This window comes from Protomyctophum bolini, assembly GCF_963924005.1.
Source record: "Protomyctophum bolini genome assembly, chromosome: 11".
NCBI lineage: Eukaryota > Metazoa > Chordata > Actinopteri > Myctophiformes > Myctophidae > Protomyctophum > Protomyctophum bolini.
Genome location: NC_137872.1, coordinates 25052469 through 25066997, shown reverse-complemented (window position 1 = coordinate 25066997; position 14529 = coordinate 25052469). Strand labels below are relative to the sequence as shown.

General features: G+C 45.3%; 1 pseudogene across 1 annotated transcript; it reads left to right on the top strand.

The window, feature by feature from the left end:
* Positions 1-2525: 2525 nt before the first annotated feature.
* Positions 2526-4944, top strand: LOC308323376 (importin subunit beta-1-like; annotated as a pseudogene). The gene has a single exon. The product of its transcript is annotated as an importin subunit beta-1-like (transcript).
* The last annotated feature ends 9585 nt before the right edge of the window (positions 4945-14529 follow it).

Genomic DNA, 14529 nt, shown 5'->3' with positions numbered 1-14529 from the left:
GATCCTGGATCAGCTTAACTCTATACTGTAGCAGGGGTGTTGCAAGATGCCTGTGTGTGTGAACTACGCATTCTTACTACCCACTTTCGCACCAGTGAGGGGTGGGAGGGGCTAGCCCACACCGGGCCCGCAGCAGTCAGCACACAGAAGGCAAAGCAAACGGCTGTGTGGAACGTGAAGCACGGAGCTAATTCACAACTACTACTAGCCTACTTTGGTGTTGAAACTTTTAATTTCTCGTAAATGTATGCTATGTGGGGATTATCTGACAAGGTTAAACCTTACATAGGCTATACTAAAGCCTATTAAATTGGTCAATAAGTAAAATAATATAGCCTTTCCATAGGAGTATCTTTTTGTATTTTTCCAAGAAGAATACAGGCAGTAGCATATATGAAATACTAAAACATAACTCATTTACCTCAGAGAAGGTTTTCATTCTGGATAACCATAAAAATGATCTATGGTCTAATCTAATGGAATAAATGGATGATCAGATGCAGGAGTTTTCACGACTCATCTAACTGTAACTAGGGCCGCCCCTCCCACCCCTCACTGATACGAAATTGGGTAGTAAAAACGGGGACGCGTGAACTACATGAGGACAGGTTTGACAATTCAATGATGTGGTGATGCACAAGAGTCAATCGTTTCACTGGTTCTGTGCATTCTTGTGGCTATAGACTTCAATTTAATTCAGTTCAGTCAGAGACATGTCAAGACAAGATACTAAAACTATATATATTGCAACAACTGGTTATACATTATTTCGTTATTTTGGGGGGATTTTTCATTTTCAAAAGAAGCAGAGTCATGGATTCCCCTTATGCATCCGCTTCAGCAACTCCAACCTTGTATCTTGCATGTTGTCTTACAATAGAGTAGCTGTTGTGTGAGCCATTGGAATCATGCAGCACTTCGTACCTCCTCTTGTAAACGGTGTCAGAGCAGTGTTGGCCATTACACTGCCTTCAGTTGAAATGAAGGAATCTGCGGTGGGCACTTGCTCCATGTTTTAAGAGATTAATTGTGGCAAACCAGGCTGTTATTAGGCTATGTAGGTCAGATAGTCTGTTCATTAGTTGACAGAAGAGAGAGGGAAGAAAAGAAAATGGAAGAGAGAGAGAGTGAGAGAAAGAGAGACCTTCGAAAGGAGAAAAGCGCCTCTCAGCCTCCTTAGCAAGCCAGGCTGAATCTGTGTGTGTGTGTGTGTGTGTGTGTGGGGGGGGGGGGGTAATTTCTCAAGTTCATACTCTATGAAGCCATTTGAAAAGTTGACAGGTCAGGTCTTATCCTGCGGTTCGCTGTTTCAGATTAGCTTGTAATTTTGTCATTTCCTTCAAGTGGGCACACCTACCCCTCACACATGCACCCACATTGTGTGCACGCGTCCACACGCATGCACACGCTCACGCAAGCACACACACACACACACACACACACACACACACACACACACACACACATACACACATTATTGCTTCAATTCATTGTCTTAATAGAGCCAACAGCGACAGACCAAGTAAGAAAGAGAAAGCTCTGCTCCAACACAATGCGGATTGCAAACAACAACAATGCTGCGGGGGAACAGTCTGTTTTGTTGTGGCTCATCTGTCTCAGAGGAAAGGGATGGCAGAGTGTTGTCCTTAAGGCACAAATAAGTGCCAAATGTGATAAGGAATTTGCTGAAAAATGGGATTGATCACCAATTTACCGTAGTGATGGCAATTGGTTTGTAGTTCATTGAGAAATACACTGTGTGCACGAACGCTACATTACTCAGAGGGTTTGCTCACACAATAAAAAGCTTTTATAGTGCTGCTAGTCTTATAGGCCCGGTAAAGGCAGCTATTAATTTATTTACTCTTAAGAGAACTTTAAGTCAACAGTGTAACCTAATAGATAAAAAAAGGGAAGAGAGTAGAAATCTCAAGCAGATAAGAGACGACTTTAGAGATCATGTTTCCAAAGTGTTAAATATGTTCGATAACAACTGTTATTCAAAGGTTAGGTTAGGGCCCGCCTCAGTGGTGTCCGATTAGAACTTAAACCGGGACGTTTAACAGGTGTAATTGGAACAGTGGTCTTAGTGAAGCTAGGCAAGGCATCTGGGTTGTAAAGCCAGACACCTCGGAGTATAGGAGCCGTATACGGTACGAAGGGGTCTGGGTTGTAAGGCCACGACACCTTGGGGGTGAGAGGGTAGCTTGGCATCAGCTTTCCTGATTGGCCGACCTAACCCATCAACCTTACGTATTGGCTGACATTGACAGTGGTGCAAACTTTACCGAAGGGCGACATCCATGATACGTTGGCTGGCATCGTCATCATGACCCACATCCAGTAAACTGTATAATAGAAAGATCAGAAGAGGTCGATGCATCTTCTGTGTGACGTCACACCCATATAAGCCGTTGGACTTCTGGAAGGGGAATTAAACGACTGTTACGAAGGTGTTCCCTAAATCATTGAGCTTTAGATGCGACTCCAGAGAAGGTAAAAGCAGCATTCGCCGGGGGAACAGAATGGAGCTCATCACAATCCTGGAGAAAACGGTCTCTCCAGTTCGTAATGAGCTGGAGATGGCGCAGAAGTTTTTGGAGAAGGCAGCTGTCGAGAACCTGCCAACCTTCTTGGTGGAGCTGTCCAAAGTCCTGGCCACCCCTGGGAACAGCAAGGTGGCCCGCCAGGCCGCCGGCCTTCAGGTGAAGAACTCTCTGACTTCCAAGGATGAAAGCGTCAAGAAGCACCACCAGCAGAGATGGCTGGCAATCGACGGCAAGACGCGGCATCAGATTAAGACCTTTGTCCTTCAGGCACTAGGCACAGAGACATTCCGGCCTAGCTCTGCGTCCCAGTGTGTGGCAGGGATCGCTTGTGTCGAGATCCCGATCAGCCAGTGGCCCGAGCTCATACCCCAGCTGGTGGCCAATGTGATCAACCACTCCAGCACCGAACACATGAAGGAGTCAACGTTGGACGCCATTGGATACATTTGCCAGGACATGGACGCGGAACACCTGCAGAACCATGCTGACCACATCCTATTCGCCATCATCCAGGGGATGGGGAAGGAGGAGCCCAGCAACAACGTTAAACTGGCGGCGACCAACGCCCTCATCAACTCCCTGGAGTTCACCAAAGCCATCTTCGACAAGGAGTCAGAGAGACACATCATCATGCAGGTGCTGTGGGAAGCGACGCAGTGTCAAGACACCCGGGTGAAGGTGGCGGCCCTGCAGAACCTGGTGAAGATCATGTCCCTGTACTACCAGCACATGGAGAACTATATGTGCCAGTATTTCTTCCCTATCACCATTGAGGCCATGAAGAGTGACATAGACGAGGTTGCCCTGCAGGGCATCGAGTTCTGGTCCACCGTCTGCGAGGAGGAGATAGCCCTGGCCGAGGCACAGGAGCAGGGCCATCCTCCAGAAAACACCAGCAAGTTCTACGCCAAGGGGGCCTTGCAGTACCTTGTTCCCATCCTGACCAAGACCCTCACCAAGCAGGACGAGAACGACGACGATGATGACTGGAACCCGTATAAGGCGGCCACCGTGTGCCTGATGTCCCTCTCCTCGTGCTGCGAAGACGATGTTGTCCCGCACGTCCTGCCCTTCATCAAGGAGCACATCAAGCACCCCGACTGGCGCTACCGAGACGCCTGCGTCATGGCGTTCGGCTCCATTCTGGAAGGGCCCGACCTCGACCAGCTGAAGCCCCAGGTGGTGCAGGCCATGCCCATGCTGATCAAGCTGATGAGGGACCCCAGTGTAGTGGTAAGGGACTCCTCGGCCTGGACGGTGGGAAAGATCTGCGACCTGCTGCCCGAGGTGGCCGGCACTGACATCAATCTTCCCCCGCTGCTGTGGTGTCTGATGGAGGGGCTCCGGGACGAGCCCCGTGTGGCCTCCAACATCTGCTCTGCCTTCTCCAGCCTGGCGGAGGCTGCCTACGAGGCCGCAGCCGCCGACAAGGAGGAGCCCGACACGTACTGCCTGTCGTCCTCCTTCAACGTCATCGTGCAGAAGCTGCTGGAGACGGCGGACCGGACGGACGGCCACCAGAACAACCTGCGCTCTGCAGAGGCTGCAGCAGCTCCTGCTCATGGAGTCGCAAATCCTGAGTGTGTCGGACCGGATCCAGTACAACGACCTGCAGTTGTTGCTGTGCGCCACTCTGCAGACTGTGATCCGCAAGCTGCGGCACCAGGACGCCCTGAACATCTCCGACGAGGTGATGGACTCCCTGCTGAGGATGTTCCAGAGCACCGCCGGTTCTGGAGAGGTCAAGGAAGACGCTCTCATGGCCGTGTCCACCCTGGTGGAAGTGCTGGGCGACGACTTCCAGAAGTACATGGATGCATTGAAGCCCTTCTTGTGCGTCGCGCTCAAGAACTATGCTGAGTATCAGGTGTGTCTTCAGGCGGTGGTTCTGGTGAGCGACCTCTGCAGAGCTCCCATGACCAGCATCCTGCCGTACTGCGACGAGATCATGCTCGTCCTGGACATCCTGCAGCAAGCCATCGTCTTGTCCACCACCCGGGTGGACAAGACGGACTACGACATGGTCGATTATCTGAACGACCTGTGCGAGGGCTGTCTGGAGGCTTACACGGGCATCGTCCAGGGCCTCAAGGGGGACCAGAAGCACGCGGTGCACCCCGACGTGATGCTGGTGCAGCCGTGGGTGGAGTTCATCCTGTCCTTCGTCCACCACATAGCCGAGGACAAGGACCACTCGGACGGAGTCGTGGCCAGGGCCGCAGGCCTCATAGGCGACCTGTGCATCGTGTTCGGTACGGACGTGCTGAAGCTCGTGGAGGGTCGTCCCGTCATCAACAACCTGCTGACGGAGGGACGGCATTCCAAGACCTCTACCACTAAGAAGCTGGCGACCTGGGCCACCGAGAAGCTACGCAAGCTGAGGAACCAGGACTGATGTGGCACTGGGGATGCATCGGGGACGAGATAGTTCAATCTCATTGAACCATCAGCGAGAGGTTCCAAAGGGCTCCATACATAATGACTAGATCACCAGTAGGTGTTGATAGGTGATGGTTCCCACAAGTTTGGTGCTGGTAGCTCCTGCAGGTGTCTATATGGCAGTGCCAGTGACAGGCCAGCCTCATTCTCCTATAGTTGCTACTTGCTATTTTACCCACCATTGGTACATCCACCCCTCAAACAGATGCTTTCATGTTACTCCAATTAAGTTAAATGAACTCTGAGGACAACAAACACATCTGTGTGAAGTGAGTGGTGCGCTTATCTGTGTAGTACAACTGGTACTGCATAACCGGGTGGAACATGCATTCCCACATAGCTAGAAAGATGCAATTGTGAAAAAATTGCAAAGTGTGGTTGCCGCAATCGCTAATATAAGCCCCTCCCACTAATTTAGCTAGCCAATTACAATATCATGCCCAAAAAAATCTTTCTGCAACAAAATTTTTGCATTTACAGTGTCCCCTATGGCTCTGTGTTGATTAAACCACGCGCAACATGTGATTCAAATTTGGGATGGATTGGACATTCCGTTCGTGATTTGTGGCATTTTTTGTAAAATAGGCCCCTCTCACTAACATTGGACAACGATTACGGCCGAACGATACGGACTATCAAACTTCTGCCTGTGGTGTTTTAATCAGATAGGTCCAGAGATTTTGTGTACCGATTTTTGTGAGATTTGGACAAAATCTCTAGGAGGTGGAGCAAAAGTGTGTTTTGAAGAAAATTCAAAATGGTGGAAAATCTATCCTGACGCACCTCTATCCTGTCATGACCCAAGGAATCCAGGGGAAAAGAAGGCTGTTATAGCGCCACCATGAGTCCGACCGATTATTATGTAATTATTATGAACCTCCCCTCAAAGTTTTGTAACTATAGCGCTTAAATTCTCAGAGTAAGAATACTTGCATTTTCCCATTCATGTCAATGGGAAAATATGCTGCTACGATACATACGCATCAAACGGTGCATACGCAAAGTAACCACATTATACCGCTAATCAACTTACAAATTTGTGTGCAACAAGCAAGTAGGCACTCGACAAAGTGGTCAAACTAGTTATGATTGCGACCGAAGTTATTTGTGCAGCTGTTGATCTGACCTCATCAAACCCTGTACTCTCAAGACATGCTCCATATATGGCCAGTGCAAGCGACCTCGCCGTTTAGGGTACTACTAATAGTAGGAATGCTAATTCAACAACAACAACTACTACTACTGCTATACTGCCGCTACTACTGTTACTATTAACAATAATAAGAGTTACTGTATTACAGTGGACATAATTGAATTAGTGCGCCTTGTCTCTCTCAATAGAGAAGTACAAGCCTCTAAGCCATGGGTCAGGCAGTGGAACTGTTGCACCAGCTGAGCAGGCCCACACAGACGGGAGATGGACTCAAAATGTTTCAAGTTGTTATTGAAGATAATGATCGACCCACTACGCGCAGAATGAACCAATCGGTCATACTAAGTGGTGGAAAAAGTACTCAAATGTTTTACTTAAGTAAAAGTATAAATACTCCAATGTAGATGTACTAGATGTACTGCGTTAAGTAGTGCTGTATTAAAAATGTACTCAAATAAAAGTACAAAAGTAACGGCATCAAAATGTACTTAAAGTAGTACTCATATTGCAGAATGTCCCATTTCACAACTTGTGTACAAAGTATTTTGAAAATAGCCAATCTACAAGCTCACAATGTGTCGCATCGCAACGCATTGTGAGCTTGTAGATCGGCTATTTTAGAAATGGCCGAAATGTATAGGATTGAAGTGGTTCTAATCAAAATTTAAATCTCCAAAGTAACTAGTAACTAAAGTTTAAGAATTATCATGGTTGAGTAAAATAAACATTTCGGCTCCGAGATGTACAGTAGTGGAGTTGTAGAAGTAAAAGTATTGGAAATGGGAAATAGTCCAGTAAAGTACAAATACCTCAAAATTGTACTTAACTAAATGTACTTCGTTAACTGCCTGTGTGTGTGATTGAGAGAGGTAATGAGAGCAGTTACAGAGCCATGGCATGCAGCCAATATGTTCTGTACTTCTACTCCACTACTCCTCAGAGGAAAATATTACTCAACTTTTTACTCTTACTTTAAAATTATTTGAAAACTTTAGTTACTATAGTTACTTACTGGTATCCTTGTTAGTTTATGATTTCTGCTTATACTATGTTTAAATTCAGCGAGTCGTTGGTAAGTCGGTGGGTTACCGGTAACTAGATTTTTATTATTTTCAAAACCACTTCAGACGTATTATACTTTGGCAATTTGAAAATAGCCAATCTGCTATTTTCAAAGGTTTTGTATGCATGTGTAACAGACCATTTCTATGATAGGGTATTGATACTTTTACTTAAGTAAAAAAGAATGAGTACTTTTTCCACCACTGCCTCCTCCCATCACATCATCTCAGTGTGATCAGTGTGTGTGCTCTGGCTGCACTAGACTGGGACAGTGGGGCAGATCTTATTAAGAGCTACAGACAGGCAGGTCACTATAGAGCCACCCACCCTGCCCATTGCCTGTCCACACCGCCCAACCTGCAGAAAATATGCGTTAAATCAACCACCAGAACCTGACCCGACCGCGAGTAAATCCCTGGACATTGTGTGTGTGTGTGTGTGTGTGTGTCTGTGTGTGTGTGTGTGTGTGTGTGTCTGTGTGTGTGTGTGTCTGTGTGTGTCTGTGTGTGTGCATGCGTGCGTGCGTGTGCGTGTGTGCGTGCTTGTGTGCGTGCGTGCATGTGTGCGTGCTTGCGTGCGTGTGCATGTGTGCGTGCGTGTGTGCGTGTTTTGACCTGTCAGCCTAAACCCATTTAGGATATTTTATAGTAAGCACAGCCGAACCCGCCCGACCTCCCCGTTCTGGTTTGTGCTCATACGGGGCACGGTATGGAATGGATGGTCCGCTCTGTAGCACATCTGTAAAAAAGGAGACTAAAGAAATGTCCTTGGCCTTATTTTTAAAGGATTCCTTTCCTGCTGATAGCTCTCTGTCCTCAGATCTAATTACTTTCCAGCTGAATGTTTGGAAACAATCCTGTCGTGTAATCCTCCCAGTCATTCAGCCATCACTGCATGGGGATGGAATGTGAAATGCAAACAGAATGCACCTTCATGGCACAGGCCTACCGGCTAAATCATTTAGTAAGATGTTCCTCGTTTGGGTTTGGATTAGGCTTTTATAAACCCAATGGAATTCTATTGCCCCCTTTATTTTTTCTAAAGGTACTGAGCCAATCTGAGATGGATTGGATTTATTTCATGATTATATATACAGTACTGTATATATTATTATAATTACTCAGCTCTGATGATAGATAAAGATGTTTAAATATTTCCAGGTTTGTGTCTGGGATTTTATATCCAAGTGTGAGAATATTAATGAAGTGTGTCAAGTTGTAAAGTTGACCAGAGCAGTAACGGACAGCGCCTTGTCTTGCCCTCCGGTATTTGAACCACCGCTATTAGCTATCTGCAGTCATAACTTTAATGGGAAACTTTCTCCTGTAACTATTTCTGATTTCTCAAACAAGCTGTGACAGGGACTTTGAGACCTGTGTACAGTACACAAGATGACCATTTTATTGTGGATGTTTGCCTTGATGGACATGGAGTTCCACCATCTCAGCGTCCTGCAGCTCTGATGTTAATGCCACATGCCATGCCGTCGCACACTGATGGGCTCAACAGAATGTGACAAATGAAGGGAAATAACATTGGTGAAACAAAGGCACTTTCTTCTGCATAATGTGATTGGTGACCTAGATAAACTCCTCTCCTGTGGAAAGGAGGGAGGCTGATTCCAATTTGTAATTTCACTCCCTCCCAAAACTCCGGCGACTCTTTGGAAATGGAGAACACAAAGTGATTATGTAGCTCATTATGAGCGGCATCGGAGTCAACATCAAGGTTAACTCGGAGAGCCGGTGCACAGGGGACGGCAAATGAACACTGTATCTGTACGTTTCTTTCGGGAGCTGGAATCTTGGTGATGAAAAGACCTCTGCTGCAGTTAAACGTCAGCTCCATAGATTGTGTTGCCAACGCTGTGGCTGTTTCAGTTCGACACTCATCTACCGGTAGATGAAAACCATGTATTGCATGACATTGCATTGTATTTGGGGGGTATGGCTCTGCTCCCGTGATTACAAAATAAATACTTTGCGTAAGCGTGACACAGATTTTCTGATCACGACCCCCCCACTGAAGCAGATCCTAAAGATGTGCAGTAATTACATTGATGTGATAATAGATATAAATATCCCTCATAGGGCAGAATGTGATGGAACATGAACCGGCATTGAACATTGTGCTGACAGATTCTACTAATTCTATACTACAGGAGGAGGCCGGGGAGGTAAAAGGAGTTTGATCACTGACAAGCTGAAGCTATCATTGTACAGTAAATAGTAGCAGCAACAGATGTTGAGCATGTAAGAGTGAATGTCGGTCTGTTTACATAGACTGCGTAGATTAAACCATTATAGGATCATCATTGCATGTGATTGGCCTTAATTAAAAAAAATACACAAATAAGCTGATCTACAAGCTTACAACACTGCATTGTGTGATGCATTCTGAGCTTGTAGATCTGATCACTTTTGAAAATGTTTTTATGACGTGTTTGACAAAATAGGGACAACAGGTTGAAAGTGGTTAATTTGTAGCAGAGCAACCTCAGCATGCAATAAGGGAAGCGGGAGAGAAGATCAGAGCAGGCTCTATAATGGAGTCTTCCACATAAACAGCTGGCGTACACCCACAGAGCGGAAAAGACCGGGCTTCAGGGTTCGGCCTGTTGTCTCGCAAAGTGACTAGATGGGAGACATCAAAGTGAGGCTGGCGGAGAGTTTCTGAATTTTGAAATAATTACAGGATAATTGCCAAGGCCTCAGATGTGGTATGATGCACGACAGGCTTCACTATATAGAGGGAGAAGGGAGCGCAGGAACAGGGAAGCGAGGGAGGATACTGGGCCAGATTCGTCATGTTTTCTTACGTTCGTGTGCGGAGAGTTGAATTGGGATAGAGCAGTCAAATCAAGGTCAAATCAATTTGTTTTGGCCGCTCTGCTTTAAAAAATATATACATTACCAGCCTATAGTTTGGTTATGATATACACAGTAGGTAATGCCACGGTTAGCATGAGGAGCCTATTGTGCAGTATCTCTCAAGCCACTACATGCTTTCATGACGGTTGCACGTAGGAGGCAAGATAATGATATGTTAAGTAAAAAGAGCAAAACGGGCATGTGGAAAAATAACTGTCTGAGTTTGTCATCTCCGAGACAATGACTGACAGCACACCCCTGAAACCATGGTAACACAAGGAATCCTGCTCAATAGAGTCCATGACGAATCAGGACCTTGATGTTCGCTGCCTTGCAACCGAAGACCGCTGGAGAGATGGCGGACAAAACACATTCAGATTGCTTAGCATGCAAGCTAAATACATGAAGGAATGTGCATGGCAAAAAAATCCTAGCCTTTCATGTTGTGTGTGAATCCTCACTACAAGTGAAGGTTTTGTGTGTGAGGAAATTCACAGATGGGTGTAGTTTTACACAGAGACATTAACCCATTAATACTCAAGGACAATTCTACATAGGGCTTTTAACAGTTTTCTGCAAAACGTACGTTGCTAGTGGTGCTCAAACATTTTCAAGGGCCCCCACATTTTATAGATGGATAGATACTTTATTGTCCTTGCGATAATTCATTTTGCACGAAGCAGCCACCAGGATACAAAAAACACATAAAATACACAATACATAGACAGATCACATACATTGACACAGCTCCTCACTTGTGCAAGATGTATTTGGCCGCGGAACCCTGTCTCAAGTTGTTTGTTCCAGGGACCCCCCAGTAGCAAAGATGTTAGTTGAAAATGTTCGCTTTATATAATCAAAGAATAGCAGATCTACAAGCTCATAGTGTGGCACGAAGTGACGCGCTATGAGCTTGTATAGCTGCTATTTTGGAATAGCCAAAGTATAAAACGACACAGATTCTTTCCCGTTTTTAATGGGTTAACCTTTTGGTCTCCTTACCGAATGTTGTAAAAACACCTTCACACAATGATGCAGTGTAACACTTGTCATCATAAGCAGCGTGATTTGACGCTATAGGTTGGAGTGCTATAGCTATAACAGGCAGATGGCTATGATTATGCAGGAACCACCCAATTTCACACCGGTTGCATTCTGGGATGCTGACAGGGTTGATTGATGGCTTCATGTTGGCCCCCTGCTGTGGCACCCCAGCATTGCCCTAGCTACCAACAATCAACAGAGCCCGAAAAAAGAGAAAAAAACTGCATTTCAGCAAACTCGCTTGAAAATCAGGGCAATGCGGAAAACAAGTGTAAGAAATCTGGAGATAAGCAATCCAGCTGCATGGATATGAGATAAAAACCGTCTTGACGGCTCGTCTTGAGAAATTCCACGCTCTGTTCTGTCATTGCTTTATTTTCCGTTTAATCTCAAGAGTAGGAGTTTAACCAACCAATTAATTGCTAAATCAGATTAAATCCCTGAAAGCCTTGAAATTACCTCTGTGTTAAGTGTTTCGGCCACTCAAGGCACACTGGCTTTATTGGCCTGGCTTCAGTGTTATTGTAGAAGCAAACAAGTCATTGAATCGTGAACTCTCATTAACTGTCCTTTTTATCCGTGTACACTGTCTGATAATGAAACATTCCACACTACGCGACTTCACTAAATAAAATGCCACACAGCCTCATCTTCCTCACAGCCTCAATGAGCTGACCAATTTCGAGACACGGTTGTAAACACGTTCTTATCTCTGACGCACGTATACACTATGCACAGATAAATATAACTGGCCCCAGGGCCATTTTTACAAGGTTCAGCTACTATATTGCCACTACTGTACCTCAAGTGTGAGCATATCCGCTGTTGGCCTTGGTTGAACTTGTAGACAGACAGCAGACAGTCCAGTCAGTAATCCCAGAGGGTCTCCCCATCCCCCTGCATTCCTCAACGTGCAAGCCTTGGATTACATTATAAAGGTGACATCTCCACAGAGAGTAGGGGGGGGACTACAGACAACTGGAAAACCTGTTACATGTCTGTGCTGGCTGGAGTCACAGGTGGCACACATGTAGTCACAGTCCATTAACTGATTCTGCTTTTATGCTGCTGGGACAACATTATCTCTTGCGACTTTCTACAGCTTTTAAAGTGATGTTGAACTTTGATAGAACTCTGACAGTCTGACTTGAAATAGCCACCTGGACATACATTACAAATGTTGTTGATGCTATGCTCTGTGAGCGACAACCAGAAAAGGTTATTCCATTCACTGTTATTGTATCGTGAAACAGGTCTCAGAAATCACACTTTGTAACATGTGCAGTAAAACGAACCCAAGCTAAGCGGATTCTTCTAGCAAGTAGCATATAGTGGCAAAGTAATAAAGTCATTATAAAGGCATTCCACAGGGATATGGAAGGAACTTGGCCTAATGGGGAACAGTGGTACCAGGCAGGCGGGCGACTGCAACAAATGGGTTGGAACATCACAGAGAAAACATTAATGAGAGAAGTGCCTCGATTGGTGAGGGGGCTCTTCTCTCTGAGTGTGTGTCGTCTGGGGAATCTCTGGTTACAGAATGTAGACTTCACTACTGATGATGCAACTATCTGTCTGCACAACATCATCTGCGAGAATGTGCCCTTCTTAAAAAGTATAGCTCTCAGTCTTGTGTTTGTAGCGAGACAAAACAGAAATCTGTTTTAAATTAAGTAGACGTGGAAACCTTAACGTAATCAGCATTGGCAGCATGATGAAAGAGGAAATGTGAACAACTCTCTAAGTCGGATTAGGAGCCATGTTGAATACCATGTGTAAAGTTTAAGTCCAATAATCTCATTTGACAAAGCCTGAAGCCCATGGTCCTGAGAGTGCATTAGGGAAACCAGCTATTTCACCCAAACCGTTTAAAGACAGAGAACAGAAGAGACTGTACATGCAGTGGCTCAGGGGTAGTGGCCGGTAGAGCAGCCAGATGGGAACCACGAGGTTACCAGTTCGATCCCGGGCTCCCTCAGAGTTAGTGTAGAAGTGCGAGTTCAGAGCGAGACTCTGAACCCCTAATTACTCCCGATGTGCAGATATGGTGCCTTGCATGGTTTCCTCTGCCATGGGTGTATGAATGTGTGTGTGAATGGATGAATTTAATGCACAATCTATGTAAAGCGCTTTGCGTATTTATTGGGGGGGGGGGGGGGGGGGTATAATTGTAGTAGCAACAGCGGCGAGAATTGCAACTCATGCAGTGTATTCATTCATTCATACATTGGTATTGGTATGTGACATAGTTGCTTCAGCAGTGGTCAGGAGAGATTGGTTTCTATATAGCATTGTTAGAATAGTGCATGTTTATGTTCTCAAATCTTGAACAAAAGGACCCAAGATCATAGGGATGAATATTTTCTCTTTACATATGAAAGAGTCATAAATAATGATATTCACAACTGAACATTTCTCTTTTCATATGCTATCATATTGGCATTGTTCTTGCTTTTAAACAAATACAGCTGCGATATCCCAGTTCAGAGGGAGGTGAAGAGTTTGGCTGGATCTAAACAGATGCCTATTAAATCCAGCCTATTGTCATTTTAATAGCAACATGTTGGGAGTTATGCTATGTGTTATGACAAGTTACTCTCAAATTGAGAGTGAGATTCATGGGGTTTGAGTCTGCTGATGGGGCACACACACGCATACATTATTTCAGGGATGAAGAGAAACACATCAGCATCTTCCAGCACAAATCCTCCACTCACATTTCACCTGACAAGTCAAAGGTGTGGCGGGAATGATACACGAGTCAGCCATTTAACGTCTCCAAGCAGCATTCAAACTCCTTTCCTTGTCTTCTTTGAAGTTCTCATCCTCCAAGGCAGTTGGTCCTAGACAATGCTAAGAGGGTTTGCTGGAAGGAGGATTAGAGTTGGATTAGCCATGTCAGCACATACTGTACGTGTCAACCCCAAGTCAACCAACTCACATTAATGCATGCCCTTCTTGCTGGATTAGGATTAGGCACTTATAGTGTAAGATTAAAGGAACCATATTGGAAGACAATGGCTTGTTAGCACCCATAAAACTGGTTTTCTCACTTACAAAACCGTTACAAAAACATACAGTGATTTTTATATTTTATCTAACTTTATTTGGCCATTTCATATCGGTGCGTTTTACCTTGTACTGCATTCCTGATTTTATTTGTATTTAATTCCATGGGATACATTACGGTGCAGCATTGTTGTATATGTTCTTTTAAAACATTTTTCTTTACTTGGGCTGCCTCTGACCAGAGCCATAGAGTAAGATAGAGTTACAACATTGAGGGAGCAGAAAACTGAGTGCTTGTTCATGCAGCAAGTGACAAGCTGGAGTTTGAAATACATTGTTTTCAATGAGGGCGGCGCAAATATCAGCTATTTTTGGCATTGTGTGCAACATGACAATTGTTTTA